This window comes from Poecilia formosa, unplaced genomic scaffold (assembly GCF_000485575.1).
Source record: "Poecilia formosa unplaced genomic scaffold, Poecilia_formosa-5.1.2 Scaffold463, whole genome shotgun sequence".
Taxonomy (NCBI): Eukaryota; Metazoa; Chordata; class Actinopteri; order Cyprinodontiformes; family Poeciliidae; genus Poecilia; species Poecilia formosa.
The window spans coordinates 15,210-31,286 of record NW_006800402.1 but is presented as its reverse complement, the minus strand read 5'-3'; the positions used below and the strand labels follow the sequence as shown (position 1 = coordinate 31,286).

General features: G+C 38.1%; 1 pseudogene; it reads left to right on the top strand.

The window, feature by feature from the left end:
* The first annotated feature begins 355 nt into the window (after positions 1-355).
* LOC103156099 (serine/threonine-protein kinase SBK1 pseudogene) lies at positions 356-4,721 on the top strand (annotated as a pseudogene).
* Positions 4,722-16,077: the final 11,356 nt, after the last annotated feature.

Sequence of the window (16,077 nt, the reverse complement as noted above, 5' to 3'; positions counted from 1 at the left end):
AGGACGCAGCTGGCACTTTTCAATGACTCTCAGCGACTTGTTCTGCGAAAAACACAGAGACGTCGCACTCTGGATGAAAAAGGGGAAATCTTCTTCGGTGTGTCTAAAGTTTCAAAAGCACAACGTCTTTTTATTAGTAATTACTGCTAGAGAAAGTTATGACTCTAAGTTGTACATAGGTTGATATTTGCACCATATAATCAGGTAGTTCAATGTAGCTGAACTCTTTTTCTACAACAGCGAAGGCTTTTCCAGTTCATAGTCTATGTAGCAAAATCTACCATCCTCGATCAAAACATCTAGATGGGTGATCTATAACGGTGTAGCGTCTTCNAAGCTGGTTTGTCTTCTGGTGACAGAATTACTGAGCCAGGAGGTCTTGGTTAGCTTTTCATTTGAAAACAGGATTTTTGTTTTTGTTTTTTGGTGAGGTTATTTCTCTCTGATATTAAAATATCTTGATGATCTGTAGCGTGTGTGAGGAAACCGTCAGAAACGTTTATTTCCTGTCTGTCCTGCAGGTCGGCCTGCCGGAGGAGATGGTGAAGCGCTGCATGCAGCAGCTCGGTTTGGCTCTGGACTTCATGCACAGTAAAAACCTGGTGCATCGGGACGTCAAACCCGAAAACGTGCTTCTGTTCGACCGCGAGTGCCGCCGCATCAAGCTGGCCGATTTCGGCATGACGCGGCGCGTCGGCTGCCGGGTGAAGCGGGTGAGCGGCACCATCCCCTACACGGCGCCGGAGGTCTGCCGGGCCAACCGCGCCGAGGGCTTCCTGGTCACCACTAGCATGGACGTGTGGGCGTTCGGCGTGCTGCTGTTCTGCATGCTGACGGGGAACTTCCCCTGGGAGGCCGCCATGCCGGCCGACGCCTTCTATGAGGAGTTCCGGCGCTGGCAGAAAGCGGGCTGCCCCGCCGGGACCTACCCGTCCCAGTGGCGCCGCTTCACCGACGACGCCCTGCGCATGTTCCAGAGGCTGCTGGCCGCCGAGCCGGAGAAGCGCTGCGGCGTCAAGGACATCTTCTGCTTCATCAAGTACGAGCTGGTGAGCGAGCTGCGGCGCCGGGCGTCCTACCGGGCCAAACGGGGCGAGAGGTCCAGCTCCGGAGTGTGCACCGGCAGTTGCGCCGCGTCGTCTTCGCGTTCCTCCGTCAGACACCCGGAGCCGTCCACGCCGCCGGGAACGTCCTGCCTCCGCCCGGCGCCGCTCAAACGCAGCGTCCTGTCCGACCCGCTGTCTCCCAGAGACGAGGCCGGGCAGCACCAGTCCCCGGGCCGAGACAAGAACAAGAGCCAGATGGTCATGGCGACCGCCATCGAAATCTGCGTTTGAGCGCAATGACGGCTCGTAGGTCCGACGGCGTAAAGCGGCCATTTTAGATCAAAAGAAATAATAATGATAAAGGACTAAAATTCTGGCAATAACTCAGAAATTTTGAGATAGAAAAAAATTGTGAAATTTTGAAATTAACCTCAGAAATTTTCAAGAAAAAATTGGAGCTGACCTGAATTTTCAACTTTCAAAACTCTTAAAATTTTTGACTTGTGAAACTTGGAAATTTCCAAGTTTTTTTTTATGAAGATATCTCAGACTAATCTAATGTTTTTGTTGTTTTACAAATTTTCTAATTCCAAACTCAGAAATTTCCCAGTTTCTTCTAGAAACTTTCTGAGATAAAACTCAAAATTTCTGAGTTTCTTGATGGAAATGTACTCCTTTTTTTCTTATCTAAATGGCCCTAAAACACCGTCGTAAGAGGCGTTAAAGGTGACCTATTATGCTTCCTTTGACAGGTTAGGATAAATATATGGCCTATACAAAACATGTTTATTACATTTTTTTGCACAAAACCATTTTTGGACAGTGAAATTTTAGTCAGAATGAGCTCCCTAATCCTGTTTTGTCAACACTCACGTGAAAATGGCTGCAAACAGATCCGCAATTATACAACAGTGCATCTTTGAAAAGCAGAAGAGGAGCCTCCTGCACAACCAACAAGAGTACAGCAAGTGGTTTCTGGATATTAAGTCAGCAACTAAATACTTTTACAGCAGTAAAACCAACTAAGCAGATGTCCTGGAACTCAGCAGCTGTTGCTAGGTAACGGGGCTCGACTGGGGTTGCTAGGTAACGGTGTAGTGCTCTTCAATGTGACTTAACAATTGAGGTTTTTGAAACACTAAGAAACCTGAACTTATTGCCAGAAAAACAGTTATTTGATTTTTTTAAAGCTCTTGTTCTGTTTTTTTTTTTCATTTTTTTTTCAAAAGCAGTAGAAACCCAAATGGAAGAATAAAAACGTGTAAAATGTGAACTTTGCGTAATGGGCCCCCTTTAATGGCTTCAGAGGTACCGAAACGTTAAAGGAGAAGCTCAGGATCCAAACCCACGCTGGGGGAAATGGACGCCATCAATCAGCGGCGAACTCTGGGACAGCCTGTCAATGAAACTCAATTCCATTTGGGGTTGATTTGTGACCAAAGACTGATTCCTGAGCAGAGAAGCCATGCAGGCGGCGGCGCTCCTCGGTCTGCCAGTCGGACATTTCCGGCCCAACGCTTTGTGGTGGTGCTAATTACGCTAAAGTTAGCTTCACTCCATGTTCCAGAACGTCACTGCTTGCTTATCTGCAGTAAAATCTAACAGTAAAGTCAGATTTAGTCACTTTATAGCTGCAAACTTTGAGATTTTATGTGAACTCAAAGTAAGGCTGGGCAGTTTGGATTAAGAAATAAAATCTCATTTTAATCTATTTTATATTTCCTTAATTTCTGCAAATGACAAGTGGCTGAAAAAAAACATTTGACCTATTATGTTTATTATTTCAAACATCCCTTCTGTACAATGAATTATTAAACTGAGAATTTCAGTTTAATATTAACAGAATAAAGATGCAATTTTACCAGAACATTTTTAAAATGACAAAATGTAATTAGATAATTAATCTGACTGAGCAGCTCAGTCAGTTTTTCTCGTTAACATAAACATTTGTTTGCAGAATTGTTTCAAAGTTCAGCTGCTGATGATAATTTGAAGATAATTTGTTGAAAGATGAAATATTTCCTTATTTTTAAAACCAATACCAAAGTATAACTTTCACAAGATGCTCAACATTCTTCATGAAATTATTCATGCATTTTCTTAATACTATGACTTCATTGCTGTAATTGGAAAATAAAATCATAATCTCAGCCTAAAACCTGAATTCAAAGTCCAAATACATAAATAAATAAATAAATAAAGGTTGTAAAACATATTTGGCTGCCTGGGTGTGCTGACATCATTCTGATCTATGGAAACACAAATGGTGGAAAAAATTCCCAATTTTCCAACAATTAAAACTTGAAAACATTTTTGATTAACTGATTAATCGCCCATCCCTACCTCGAAGAAACCTACCAGGTTTGCACTTTTAGAGATTTTGTTTTTGTTTTGAGAAAGAAAAGCATCTCCGAAGCATGATGCTGCCACCACCCAATCGTTCACATAAAATCTACACTGAAGTTTGTGGTTCTGACGTGACAAAATATTGGAGATTTAATGTGAGTAATTTGGGTAAACAAGTCAGAAAGAACTAATTAAATAGAAGGTAACTGCATTTTACTGCCATTTCTGAGACTTCCTGTTGAGTGCATAAAACCAGATTTATCCAAGGGAAAGAATTACTAAAACAGATAAATAGACAACAGATAAAACCCTCAATGTAGCACCTTGGATGAGACGTGTCTTTATGACGGTGTCTAGACTCGAGAGACGGACTCGGCACTCAGAATCAACTCAGGACTCTTCAGTGGAAAACTTCCTGTTTAATCACTGATGGAAACTCGTGTGGAGGCTGGAGGACGCAGCTGGCACTTTTCAATGACTCTCAGCGACTCGTTCTGCGAAAAACACAGAGACGTCGCACTCTGGATGAAAAAGGGGAAATCTTCTTCGGTGTGTCTAAAGTTTCAAAAGCACAACGTCTTTTTATTAGTAATTACTGCTAGAGAAAGTTATGACTCTAAGTTGTACATAGGTTGATATTTGCACCATATAATCAGGTAGTTCAATGTAGCTGAACTCTTTTTCTACAACAGCGAAGGCTTTTCCAGTTCATAGTCTATGTAGCAAAATCTACCATCCTCGATCAAAACATCTAGATGGGTGATCTATAACGGTGTAGCGTCTTCTGTTAGTTTCACTTCCATACTGTCCTGGTTTGGATTTCAGTTAATCTACTTTTTATTTTCACACAGATTGATATAAGTTATACTGTACTATAGAAGTTTAGGCCCAATTTAAGAGATTTTTCCTTTTAACCACAAGAATAAAGCCATAATATTATGGGAATATGACGCAATGTTACCTGAAGAAAGTTGTAAAACTACAAGAAAAATGTAATTGTATTAAGAAATATTTCCGTTTTCCATCTACAAATGGAGCCCACCAAAGCTCTCAAGTCAGAAAAATATTTGGGATTTGCTAATGGTGGTGGCGCTAACTACAGTTAGCATTACAAAGCGATAATGTATTTGTCTTCATTTTATGCTTTCAAATTTTAAGAAACATTCTCACCAAAACTATGGAGTGTAAAATTCAGACTCAGAGGAGCTAACATGGAGTCTCACTGCGTTTTATGGGGTGGCAGCCATGTTGGATGTTACCTTTGGGCGCTCGAGGTCCTCCGCGTTTCCCTGAGATCTTACAGTGTTTGCTTGTCAACTGGGACTACAACAAGAAAACATCATTTATTTCATTTGCTGCCATTATAAAATCTCAAGCTTTGTACAAAATATTATTTTATATGGAGTGTCTTACTTTAGTGCAACAATAAACAGCATTCAAACCTAAAGGTATTTTGTAATACTAATATATCTGATCTGTTGAACACAATAGGCAGTGTTTTAGTTTTGCTTTCATCAATACCATTTTGTAACAAATGACTGTCATTAGTTGACATGTGAACTATTGTTTCTGATGGACTGTTATTGCAGGAAATCATAAAAATAATTTAATTTGAGATCTGGTCAGGCTATCCTTCCCTTTATCCTCTGTACCCTGATCCAGTGTTGGACATTTTTTCTGCCCTCAAATCAGTTTTAGAATCTATTTGTATAAAAATGTACAGGCTGTGTCCTTAAAAGAGGTAGAAACAAAATGTTAATATATGTAGAAATAAATTTATGCACCACATCCTATTGCTTCTGGGCATTTCTGAGGCATGTTTGCAAATGCTGACTTTCTTTTTTTCCCCCTGCAAAGTCTCAGCCGAGCCTTGTGAAGTTCCCGTCCCATTACATGAAGGTCAGCTTGGATCACATGTGATTTCCCAAGGCGTTAGCTCCTCGTCTGTTCCGCCACCGAGCCTCCAGACTGGTGTAATGGCGCCGAAGACCAATTAACACATCTGTAGATAGGAGTTATCTGCTGTCCTCTAACAGCAAAGAGGTTCAAGGACGAACAGAATATGGCGCCGGGGTTGGGAGCCGTCATCGTCAGCCCTTCCCTTTTCCTGCTGCCTGTCAGCTAATGTACCAGAGAGAAGGAGCCACAGGGAACCGTTCGTAAAGACACAGTCAAAAAATAACAGCAATACAGTAATTTAGGCTATTTAGCCTGTCAAAAGAAAGAAAAATAAAAAATAGGATAAATTTTTCAGTCATATTTTGACTGTTATTCATTCATTTATAAATGTCACAATTTCAATGTAAACATTTAATTAGCAAACTAAGTATTTCTTTAGCCAGCTAAATATTTTTGCTAAATATATTTAGCTCCATAAATATTTAGTAAGAAAGATATTTAGCTCCAAACTAAATATTTAACTCAGATAGGCAGAGCTAACTTACAATCTAAATATTTAGCTATCTCACAGCTAAATATGGGTGACGTTAATATATTTGTCTCCACTTTAGCTAGCTGAGAGCTAAATATTGAGCTAATATACGTGCTGACAAGTGGAAGTGGACTATTAACATAAAAGCTGGGCCAACAATGAATCCTTCATTGGTGATGCATCACTGCTGATTTTTGGTAAATGTCTGAATCTTTAAAATGTCTCATCTTTTAATTTAAGCTGAAATATAATGAGCAATGTGAAGGCAGAAGTTATATAGAAATTTGGAAAAGAGCTTTTATTTTGGTACTCCACTTTTGGTTATTGGCAAGTGAATTTTCATGTTAGCTAAATATGTAGCCCATAGCTAGGTAGATATTTAGCCCTGGAATAAATATTTAAAATCAAACCAGATTTTTGGCTTGCTAGCTAGTTTGAAGCTAAATAACTAGTTTGCAACTGTTTAATTGACAAGCGAAATATTTAGCTAGCTAACTAAATAGTTTGAAACAAGAGTAAAAACAATGAAAATATTAATTTGAAAAATTAACTGCCATTTTTTCTAATTTTATAATCTAAATAACCCAAATTATTGCTGTTAATTATTTACTGTGTAAGATTAAAAAATGGTACCGAAGAGAGAAAAAGTTATGGCGGGTTTAGAGAGCGGGAGAGGAAGCGCTGGTGTGTCTGCTATCGAGCAAAGCTAATGGGTTCAGACAGTGGCAGAGAAAGGAAAGGTCAGCCATGACACTCCATGTTTGTGTCCTTTGTGATATCTCTGCCTTTCGCTATCTACAGCAGCCTGGTGGCAATGTTCTGCTTATGTGGAGCCAAAAATGATACAGCAGGTTTCACAACTCTGGGGATTTTATTTCACCGCCAGTTATGTGTCAAGATTGTCACCTGCGACAACAGGACCGCCATGTCAGGTAACGCCAGAGTCACGTTCATCTGATTGGGCGGAAGTGACCCGAATCGCTGCTGCTGCTGCTGCTGGATTATTTCTTAGCCGCAGCTTTTAAAAGACTGCCAGCTAAAACCTAATTGCTTCCCAGCAGCAACGGAGAAAGCTGGACATTAAGCCTGCGGCTGGTGGTCCATGTAGTGGGATCCCTGTGGAAGCAGCTGTCTCCGTGAGACCGGCCGTTAAATCCCCGCTCTCTGCACCGCTGATGAGGGCCACACGAGGTGACTGGAGGCTTCCGGGGGATGAGTTAAAAATGGAAAAAAAACATTATCTGCTATATGACATCTGTAAAAGCAAAAACAGTTTGGATTAAATAATGTAGGTTTAACAGTAAGGCCGTTAAATAATGTAAAATGTAAGTTAATTTTAAAGTTATGTGTATGATGGTGTATTAGCTAATGCTACCAGAAAAGGAGTAACTTTCTGCCAAACAAAAAAAAAACTCAGAAGATTTTAGGTTAATCTGAGAACTTTTATAGAAAAAAATAATTTCAGAGTTTCAAAAATGGGAAATTTGAAAATTTTTGAAATTCATCTCAGAAATTTTCTAGAAAGACAGGATATTTCTTATCTCCAAAATTTGAATGTTTGCTAGAAAAAAAAATGAAATTTTCAACTTTTGCACAATTTTTCTTGAATATTTCTGGAACTAATCTCAGCATTTGTGCATTTCTTTCTAAATGTTTGACTTTTCAAACTCAGACAAAGCTAACCAGATGGCCAAATGTTACTTAAGTAAAAGTAGATTTATTTCAGCCTATTTTACTCAATAACAGTAATAAAAGTATTGTGGTGCTGTTTGTAAAGTTACACAGCCAAAAATTAACAGCAATATTTTGAGGTTTGTAGCCGTTAGCAGAAAAAAAGGGGTGTTTATTTTTCAAAGTTATATTTTTATCATCTTTTTCCATTCATTTATGAAGCTATAAGCTAGATATTTAACTGGCCATATAAATACTTAGAGCTAGATACTTAGCCTACAAACTAAATATTTAACACCAATTAGTGTTAACTAGTGTTAAAGTAACCCTAATTAATATTTAGCTCCAAAATGAATATTTAATAAACAAGTTAAATATTAAGTTGGAAGCTAGATATTATCTTAGAGTCAGAGCTAGCTAATATGTAAATTCATTTGCAAAAAACCGGAAGTGGACTACCAAAATAAAAGCTGCGTCTTGTGAACCTCCATATGAAGTTGGCTGTTTCACGTCTCTTCTTCTCAACATCTTCATTTCAGGTTAAAACAAACATTTATTTAAAGGCAGATCTTTCCTAGAGTTTGTCCTCAACAACATAAATGAACAAATTATTTAAATTAAAACATTATATTGTTTATTTTATAATTGCAACAAAAGATGATTTTATTTTAAAGGTTTTTTCTGGCTGAGTGCTAAGTGTGTAACCATTCTTGTTTAAGGGAAGCAACATGTTTCTCGTTTGATTCGATTTTTGAATTTTATTTCTTGCATTTCTTTTTCTTAAGGTCAACATATTTTTGATGAAGCCCAAGGATTATTTGTGAAGCATTACTTCATCTTCCACTTGGTCCTTTTTGAGGATTTTTTTAGGTGAATCTCCTCTTCATTCATCTTGGCAGCATTTTCATATTTTCATCCAGTTTATTTAATTTTTTGTCCTCAGTTTTTCCCCCTCCTTGTTTCTAGTAGCAGCGAGGTATTTCTATTTTAAACTCAGAATCTCCCCAGACTTTCTAAAAATGCAGCAAGCTTGTGTTGGTATTGATAGAAACAGAAGTTTTGATCATCTTCGCCCACACGTTGCACATCTTCTCTGCCTATTTTGGCACCGCAGGGAGTCCAATATTAACCCTCCTGCGTCACCAGTTTCCTGCCTCTGCACCTACAGATGAATGAATCACTTCATTAATGCGAGCTGGGACGTGGAGTTTTATTTCTATTTCTTCTATTCATACTTTTTTTTTTAAAACAGCTGAATGGTTTTGTAAGGAAAAGTTGTAAACTCAGTGAACGGGTTTGTAACGAGGGGAATCGTGTTTTTGTGGTAACAAAGCACTACATGCATCAAATCCTCTCCGGTTTAATGTAGCTATGTTTAGCCTACATCTGCGTTGGCGCCGTTCAGATTGCAGTTTTTTCTTTCTTGTGGCATGTAAGAAAAATGTTGAGGCGTATAAACTCTCAGACAGAGCGTGGTCGTCTGCCACGGTTGCTGCGGCAACGGAGATGATCCCTCTCCCTTCCTCTCTCTTTCACTCCCTGTTTTTCTCCTTAATTTAGAGGAGCTGTGAGATTCTGGGTCTCGTTTTAGAAACGGCGTCCCACGTATTCTCTGCCGGGCGAGGACTCGATGTTTCCTGTGTTTTGTTGTCATTTTGTGCTGCAGAAATATGCTGCTCTTTGTGCCGCAGAGGGTGTTTTTGTCTCCAGCGCAAAGAAAAAAAAATAGTTTGTGGAGCAGGAAGATGGCCCACCATAAAACCCTGAATTATAAATCACAACCTACTGAAGAGTTTCCCACGTAATGCTGAACACTTGTATTGAGATTTAATTTAAAATCTAGTGTTTATTTTTTAAATATGCACAAAAATATTTACAGCATGTAACATAATGCCAAAACTTTTGCTTTATATAACAGAGTGGGTGGAAGTATAAATTTACCAATATTCCCACTCCTTATCCACCTACATACACTTACCAGAACTAACTAAACCGATATTTAATACAGGATCTATTTAATATTAAGTACAGAGGAAGAGCAATCAGTGTTTCATTAAAGGGGCAGTATGTTATGTATTTTACATTCAGCTGTTCAAAATGCCTGGGAGGACCTAGCCCCGCCTCCGAGGGTCAGCTCCTCCCCTCTCAGCTCCTTCAGACTAGCCAGCAGCAATTAGCAAACAGCTGCTGAGCTCATTATAAGAGCTGCTGCTCAGAGCAACGCCTGTAAAAACATTAAAGGGTTAATAGAGCTTTGGAGCTGACGTCACAGCGTATGACGTTTACGTCGCTCAGCGCCATCTTTGGTGTCCACAGACCAAAACAAACTAGTCAGAACACCGGTGTTTTCTTTGCGTTACCGACCGCAGTGAAGTTGTTTTCAAGTTGGATATTGGATATTCGAGCTCCGCGGAGTAAGGGGCGTTTAGCTAAAGGTTGATCCGATTTATGAATGCTAATTTCGGTCAGCGGTTCTCCACCGCTCCCGGCCGCAGCGCCCGAAGGTTCACTTAGGGACTGTCAACAAATTACAGAACCAAACACTCCTGTCAAACAAATGTTAATAAATGCCTTGAATTGTAACCGTCAGTGCTAATTTGTGCTTTTACATGAGACACAATATCCTCTATTAAATTTTAAAGTCATATATTTTAAATAATTTTAATAAATGTTTTCTTCAATAGCTTCCAGGTCATCTGACCTATATTCTCAATCACTTTGTAATCTTTCTACTAGTCTGTATAGGTGAGGCGCAGTCATTTGTTTTCCATTTTAAGTCATTTTCCTTTTTTTTAACAATTTTTTTTTGTCAAAATTTGGGTTTTTCTTCAATAGCTTCCAGGTCATGTGACCTGTTGACTCAAAATCCGTGTGAAATTATTCTACTAAACTATATAGATGAGGCATATTTTTATTCCATTTGGACCCCTTTTTTTTAGTTTTTTAACCAAAATTATATTTAAAAAATATTTTTTAAAAAGTTCATAAAATGTATTACCTCAGGCGATCATCACATTTGTTACCTGTAATGTTCAATTACATAAAATTCTAGAACAGGATCTATTACATATTCACTTCCCTGAAATATGTTAAATACAACAAACATTTACTTAAAGTGTGAACTATGTCATAAAATTTACTTGTTACCTTTATTGTTTAATTACACATTAAATGTTTAAAGATGGCTCTTTCACCTGGTTTGTCATGATGTGGCGGTGGACACAAACGCAGCAGGCAGTAGACATATTTATGAAGATGTTATTTTAATGAACAAAATAAAGCAACGCAAACCCAAAACGTTGTCTTTTTGGGTTTGGCACTCAGACACCGAGTGTCCTGTTAGTTTGGTTGTTATATTACATGTAACAAGCAGATGTCTGATTATATAATTGTTTACTTTAATCATAGCAAAAAATTATGACACAAAACCAACAAAGCGAATTTAGACACTCGCCAGAATGAAAATGTCTGGAGCAAACTTGTAGGTATCTGGTGATGTTGGAGAAGGTAACATCAGGACGTCTCAACCGCTGATACCAGAACATTCGTTTTCTTTTCGTTAGCTCCGATAGCTTAGCTTAGCCTCCTCTCGTTGTTTCCAAGCAGGAAAATAGTGAAACGAAAGTCCGTTTTCCATCTTTTTACCGTTTCAGTTGTGTGATCGGACATTACATTCAATAACGCAGCAAGTTCGTACCATAGCTGAATTATTTTAGGTAACTTGGATTAAAAAAGAATGTTGGTTTTTGTCGGCTATGTTTGTGGACACCAAAGATGGCGCTGGTATCCCTCCGTCTACAGCAGTGACGTCACGTTCCAAAGCTCTACAGAGGAGCCATGTTGGGACGACTTCCTGGGGGCGGAGCTTCAGAGAGAGCAGGAGCTTTCACATTTCAAGGTGTTAACTTAGGAAGTACAGTTTCTTTTACATATAATTTTTATAACAGCTGCTTTCTTGTGTTAATATTATTTGAAGTGTATCAAAGTAAAGGGGTGGAATACAAGTTCATGTTTTTTTCTATTTTTATTTGAAATGTGAAGAATATTTGTCCAGCTCTGTGATGAACCTGTAAGGATAAACAATGGATGTATTGATGAAATAATCAACCAGATGGTCCATCACATAAAATCCATAGAAGGTTTTGCCTCTAATTTCTGTTTTGCTACTTGAATTCAGATTTTTCCCATCATGCAGGACTGTTTCGTTCCAGTCCTCTAGTTTCCTCCGTTTCACAGAATTCAGAAATGAAATTCTCCCTGCATGTTTTGGAGCCTGAACATGTGCCGTCATGAGACCTGTGTGTGCCACCCACTAACATCTGCCATCCGCCATGCTTCAGTGTCTCCACGCCCAGAGCCTGAGGAGAGACTCCACCAACGTTCTGCCGTATCAACAAGCTGCGATGCTGCAGAGAAACGTCAAAACGATGCAGAGCCCGAAGACGAGCTGCTGTGTTCACATGGCAACTTGAGATCACTTCAGAAACTCTGGAGATTCGTTCAAATTAATGAGAGGATGTAAAATCAGCAGAAGGAAAAGTACAGGCAGGAAGATCCAGAGATGGGACTGTAACCTTCAATCTTCCTGCTGTTGCTACGTCAACAAATGTAAGTTAAGACACAAGCTGGTGTTAAGGAAGAATATCTAAATTAGTTAACTTTGGAAAAAGTCTGGCTCTCTCTTCGTCTTGGATCCCAGGTCCTCCCGGCGGGCCGCGTGTAGTCACTCAGAAGAAAACAGCAATGCATGTTGGCGTCACAGAATTGCAGTTTAATCCAATAGAAGACAACGCATAAAATTACAACAGAAACTGCAGAACAACAGAGACATACATTCGTTTACCTGACAGACTTGGAAAAAGAAGGAAAGAAAGAAAAGCAAAGATGTCCAAAGACATCTTTGGAGAATTGCAAGAGTAAATCTGATTTGTTACTCCATGTGGAAAGTTTTATAGTAAAGGCGTATTCTTATCTTTAATTTATTCAAATAAGGCGTATCTTTGCTCATCCAACCAGGAGCTATCTCTGACCCTTTATCTGAAGCCAGGAACCCCTGTTGTGTTTACGGCTTTTCACAGACGCGTGTGAAAAGCTACAACTTCTACTGTATTGTATTGTTGCAGTTCAAACGATCCTAGCAAACCATCTGCTGTAACTACAGGTAACATAAAGGTCAATAGGCCAGAATACATTACTAATTTCAAGACCACAATTAGGCCATTTGAGTCAAGACATGTTAAGTTTTAAAACTAGCTTATTTTAAATTTATTTTCTCAACACTGGACAAAAAAAACAAAAAAAAAAACAGAAATAATTTAGCTTATTTAGTTACAAAAGGACCAAATAAATTCCCAGGCTAAATATTTAGCTGCAAACTGAACATTTAGCTTGCTAACTAGCTAAACATTTAGTTTACAAACCACATATTTAGCTAGCAATCTAAATATTTATCTTAACTACACAACAAGCTAAATATATTTAGTATTTGTAAACTACATATTTAGCAAGCAAGCTAAATAATTTAGCTTGTCATCTAGCAAGCTAAATATTTAGTTTATAGACTAAATATTTAGCTTATCTCACTTGCTAAATATTTTGTTTAGAGCTCAGTATTTAGTTTTCTAAATATTTTGCTCTAAAGTGGGTATTTAGTTTTCTAACTAAATACTTAGCTTTAAGCTAAGTATTTAGTTAGAAAACTAAGTATGCTTGTTCTCCTGTTATTATAATGGAGCTGCTGAACAGAGAGCAGCTGAAACTCAACTCATTCAACTGTATGACGTTAAAAGGAGCCCAAACTGAACCTCAGAATAAAACATGAAACTATTTAAAGACTAAAATAACAACAGAACAGAGACTAAAAAGGAACGATGAGGAAAGCCAGAGAAAATGTGATGCAACACAATAATATGGAGGGAGAACAAAACCTAGTAATTACAACCAATTATCTTCTTGCTGTGCTTGTGAGCAGCACGGCTCCCTGCTGGATCCTGGTATAGATTATCAGATAATATTAAAGCTGCTACGCTACGCTAACATCGCTCATAATCAAAGTGTCTGTACTTTCAATCTGTAGTAATGAGTTTCTGTCACCAGGAACAGGAACAAGATGTACAGCGAGGAGACAGACGTCCGATCCGTTTTCTGACTGGACGAACAGGAAGATGTTCTCCTGGTGATTTACCTCAGAAAATTAATCATTTTGAGTTTCTAAATAGAAACAAAGCGAGCAGGATGTTGTTTCTTTGAGAGCGCCGGGCTCAGGCTGCCTTCCCTAATAGCTCTGACATTTAGCAGCTGGCCATGCGGTCTGAAACACCCAATCGATGCGTCCAGAGCAGCCATATTGGGCGACCACCCTGCAGTCAGTTTTCTGATTAGTCTGAGGCGCATTTACTGCCCCTGCTGAGAGATATAGATTTTATATTATTGAAAAAACAGTCAAGTAGGAGGTTAGCTAAAAACAGCTTCAGGTGTTTTCTTCCCTGCTGGTCTTTGCATTTTACCTCCATTGATCTTAAATCTCTGTAGAAATGTGTTAGCAACTTTCAAAAAATGGGAAATTATTTAATTATTCAAAGTAGACAGAAAGTTGAGTGCAAAGAAAAATAGTGGTATTCATTGACTTATACACGTCACAGTTTAAAACTGAATATTTAATGTGGTTTAGTCTATTAGCAAGGTAAATATACTTACTAAACATTTAGTAAGTAAATTAAATATTTATATTGCTTATTAAATATTTAATTAGCAAGCTAATTAAATATTTACATATTAATTAAATATGATTACAAACTACATATTTAGCTTGATAACTAAATTTTTAGTTAGAAAACCTGATACACATGAAATATTTAGCAAGTAAATTAAATATTTAGTTTACTTACTAAACATTGAATTATAAAGCTAAATGTTTAGTTTACAAACTAAATATTTAACTTGATATGTAGCTTACTAACTATCCAGAAAGCTGGATATGTTTACTAAATATTTAGCACTTAGTAATATTTAATAATCAAGCTAAATATTTAGTTTACAAGCTAAATATTTACCAAGTCAGATAAATATTTAGCTTACTGGCTAGGTGTTTGTAATTCAGATTTGTTAGAACAGTCAATCACCAAAACAGTCGATTAATTGCCAGAGCAATTGATTACTGGAATAATCTTTAGTTTCAGCCCTAATCTGTATTGATGCCACAACATTTTGAGTTTCTTCAGAACCTTGCAGCCCTGCGGTGCAGAGAAGGCGACAGACTCGGATGTGTCTGGAAATAAACATGAGGTGAAAACATTCAGACGTTCTGCAGGCTTTTGGTGCCGCGACAGCCTGACTCATCCTCCGCTCGCCGCCATGAATGAAAGAAAAGAAAAATGAAAACAGCCTAGAAGTTTCACCATGTTGTTGAAGTGATTAAAACAAGTTCCTCACAGTGTCAAGTGTTTTTTATTTAATTTTTTATTGCATCTGGTGTAAACACATGCTTCTGTTCCCAGGGTAATCTCAATTAAACAGCATGGCTGGTGACAGGATATGACTGCATGTTCTGTCGTTAAAAAATAAAAACGGCGGAGCAAAGATGATTTGAGGAAGCGAGCAGGAGGCCTGCTGAGAGAGCTTCCACTCGCTGTCAAAGATAATGCATCATGAAAAAAGATGAGATGCTCTGCAAACCCGGCAGCTCGCAGGACGTTTTTCATGCGGCTAAATGTGCCAATCTGAGCGCTTTGTGTTGGTGATAGAAGAGGAAATGAAGTGACGACTTATTTTAGTCAAAGCTGCATAGAAAAGAAGAAAATGTAGCTCATTTAATTGTGAAAATACAGGCCAGCGAGCATTATTTAATATAATTAATACAGCTCAGCTTAGTTTCTACACATCATCAAAGCAAACACATTTATAATATAGGTGGACTGATAAAGACACTTTGATTAATTCACTTTGATTAGATGAAATGATGATACTTCCTGGCAGAGGTGAAAACAAAGTCTTTGTTTAAAAGAATCCCAAAGAAATAGTTATTTCCAAAGCCATGGAGCAGCCAGTTAATTACTGAGAAGAAACAGGAGGAGAAAAACCTTCAGCAGCGGGAAGCTTTGTTGTTAATTAAACAGAGGCAAACAGACTCTCACAAACATAAATAAGTCAAATTAATAAATTTTCAGATGATTAAAAGCAGGATTAATCCTCCGTAAGCAGCACAACAAAAATGACTCAAAACACTTTGTAAATTGTTTTTTTAATTTAACATTTATAACATTTACAGAGCAATTTTGCCGTTTTGTGACACCTAAATTTATATACTTAAAAAACGGTCTTCAAATGAACCTGAAGTTGGCCATTTTTGTAGCTTAACAGTTTTATTATCTAGCAGCACAGAAACATTTTTTATTCACAAATAGAATAAAAAATGACAACAGTAAACTTGCACATTAATGCTAAAATGTTGGATCCATAAAATGCAACAAGAATCAACACGTCTTGTAAACAACGGCGCCATGTTGCTTACGCTGCGATGCATCCTGGGTAGATGATGTATGCTAGGCGCTACAGCCCTAGCTTCGTCCAGCCACAACAATAATA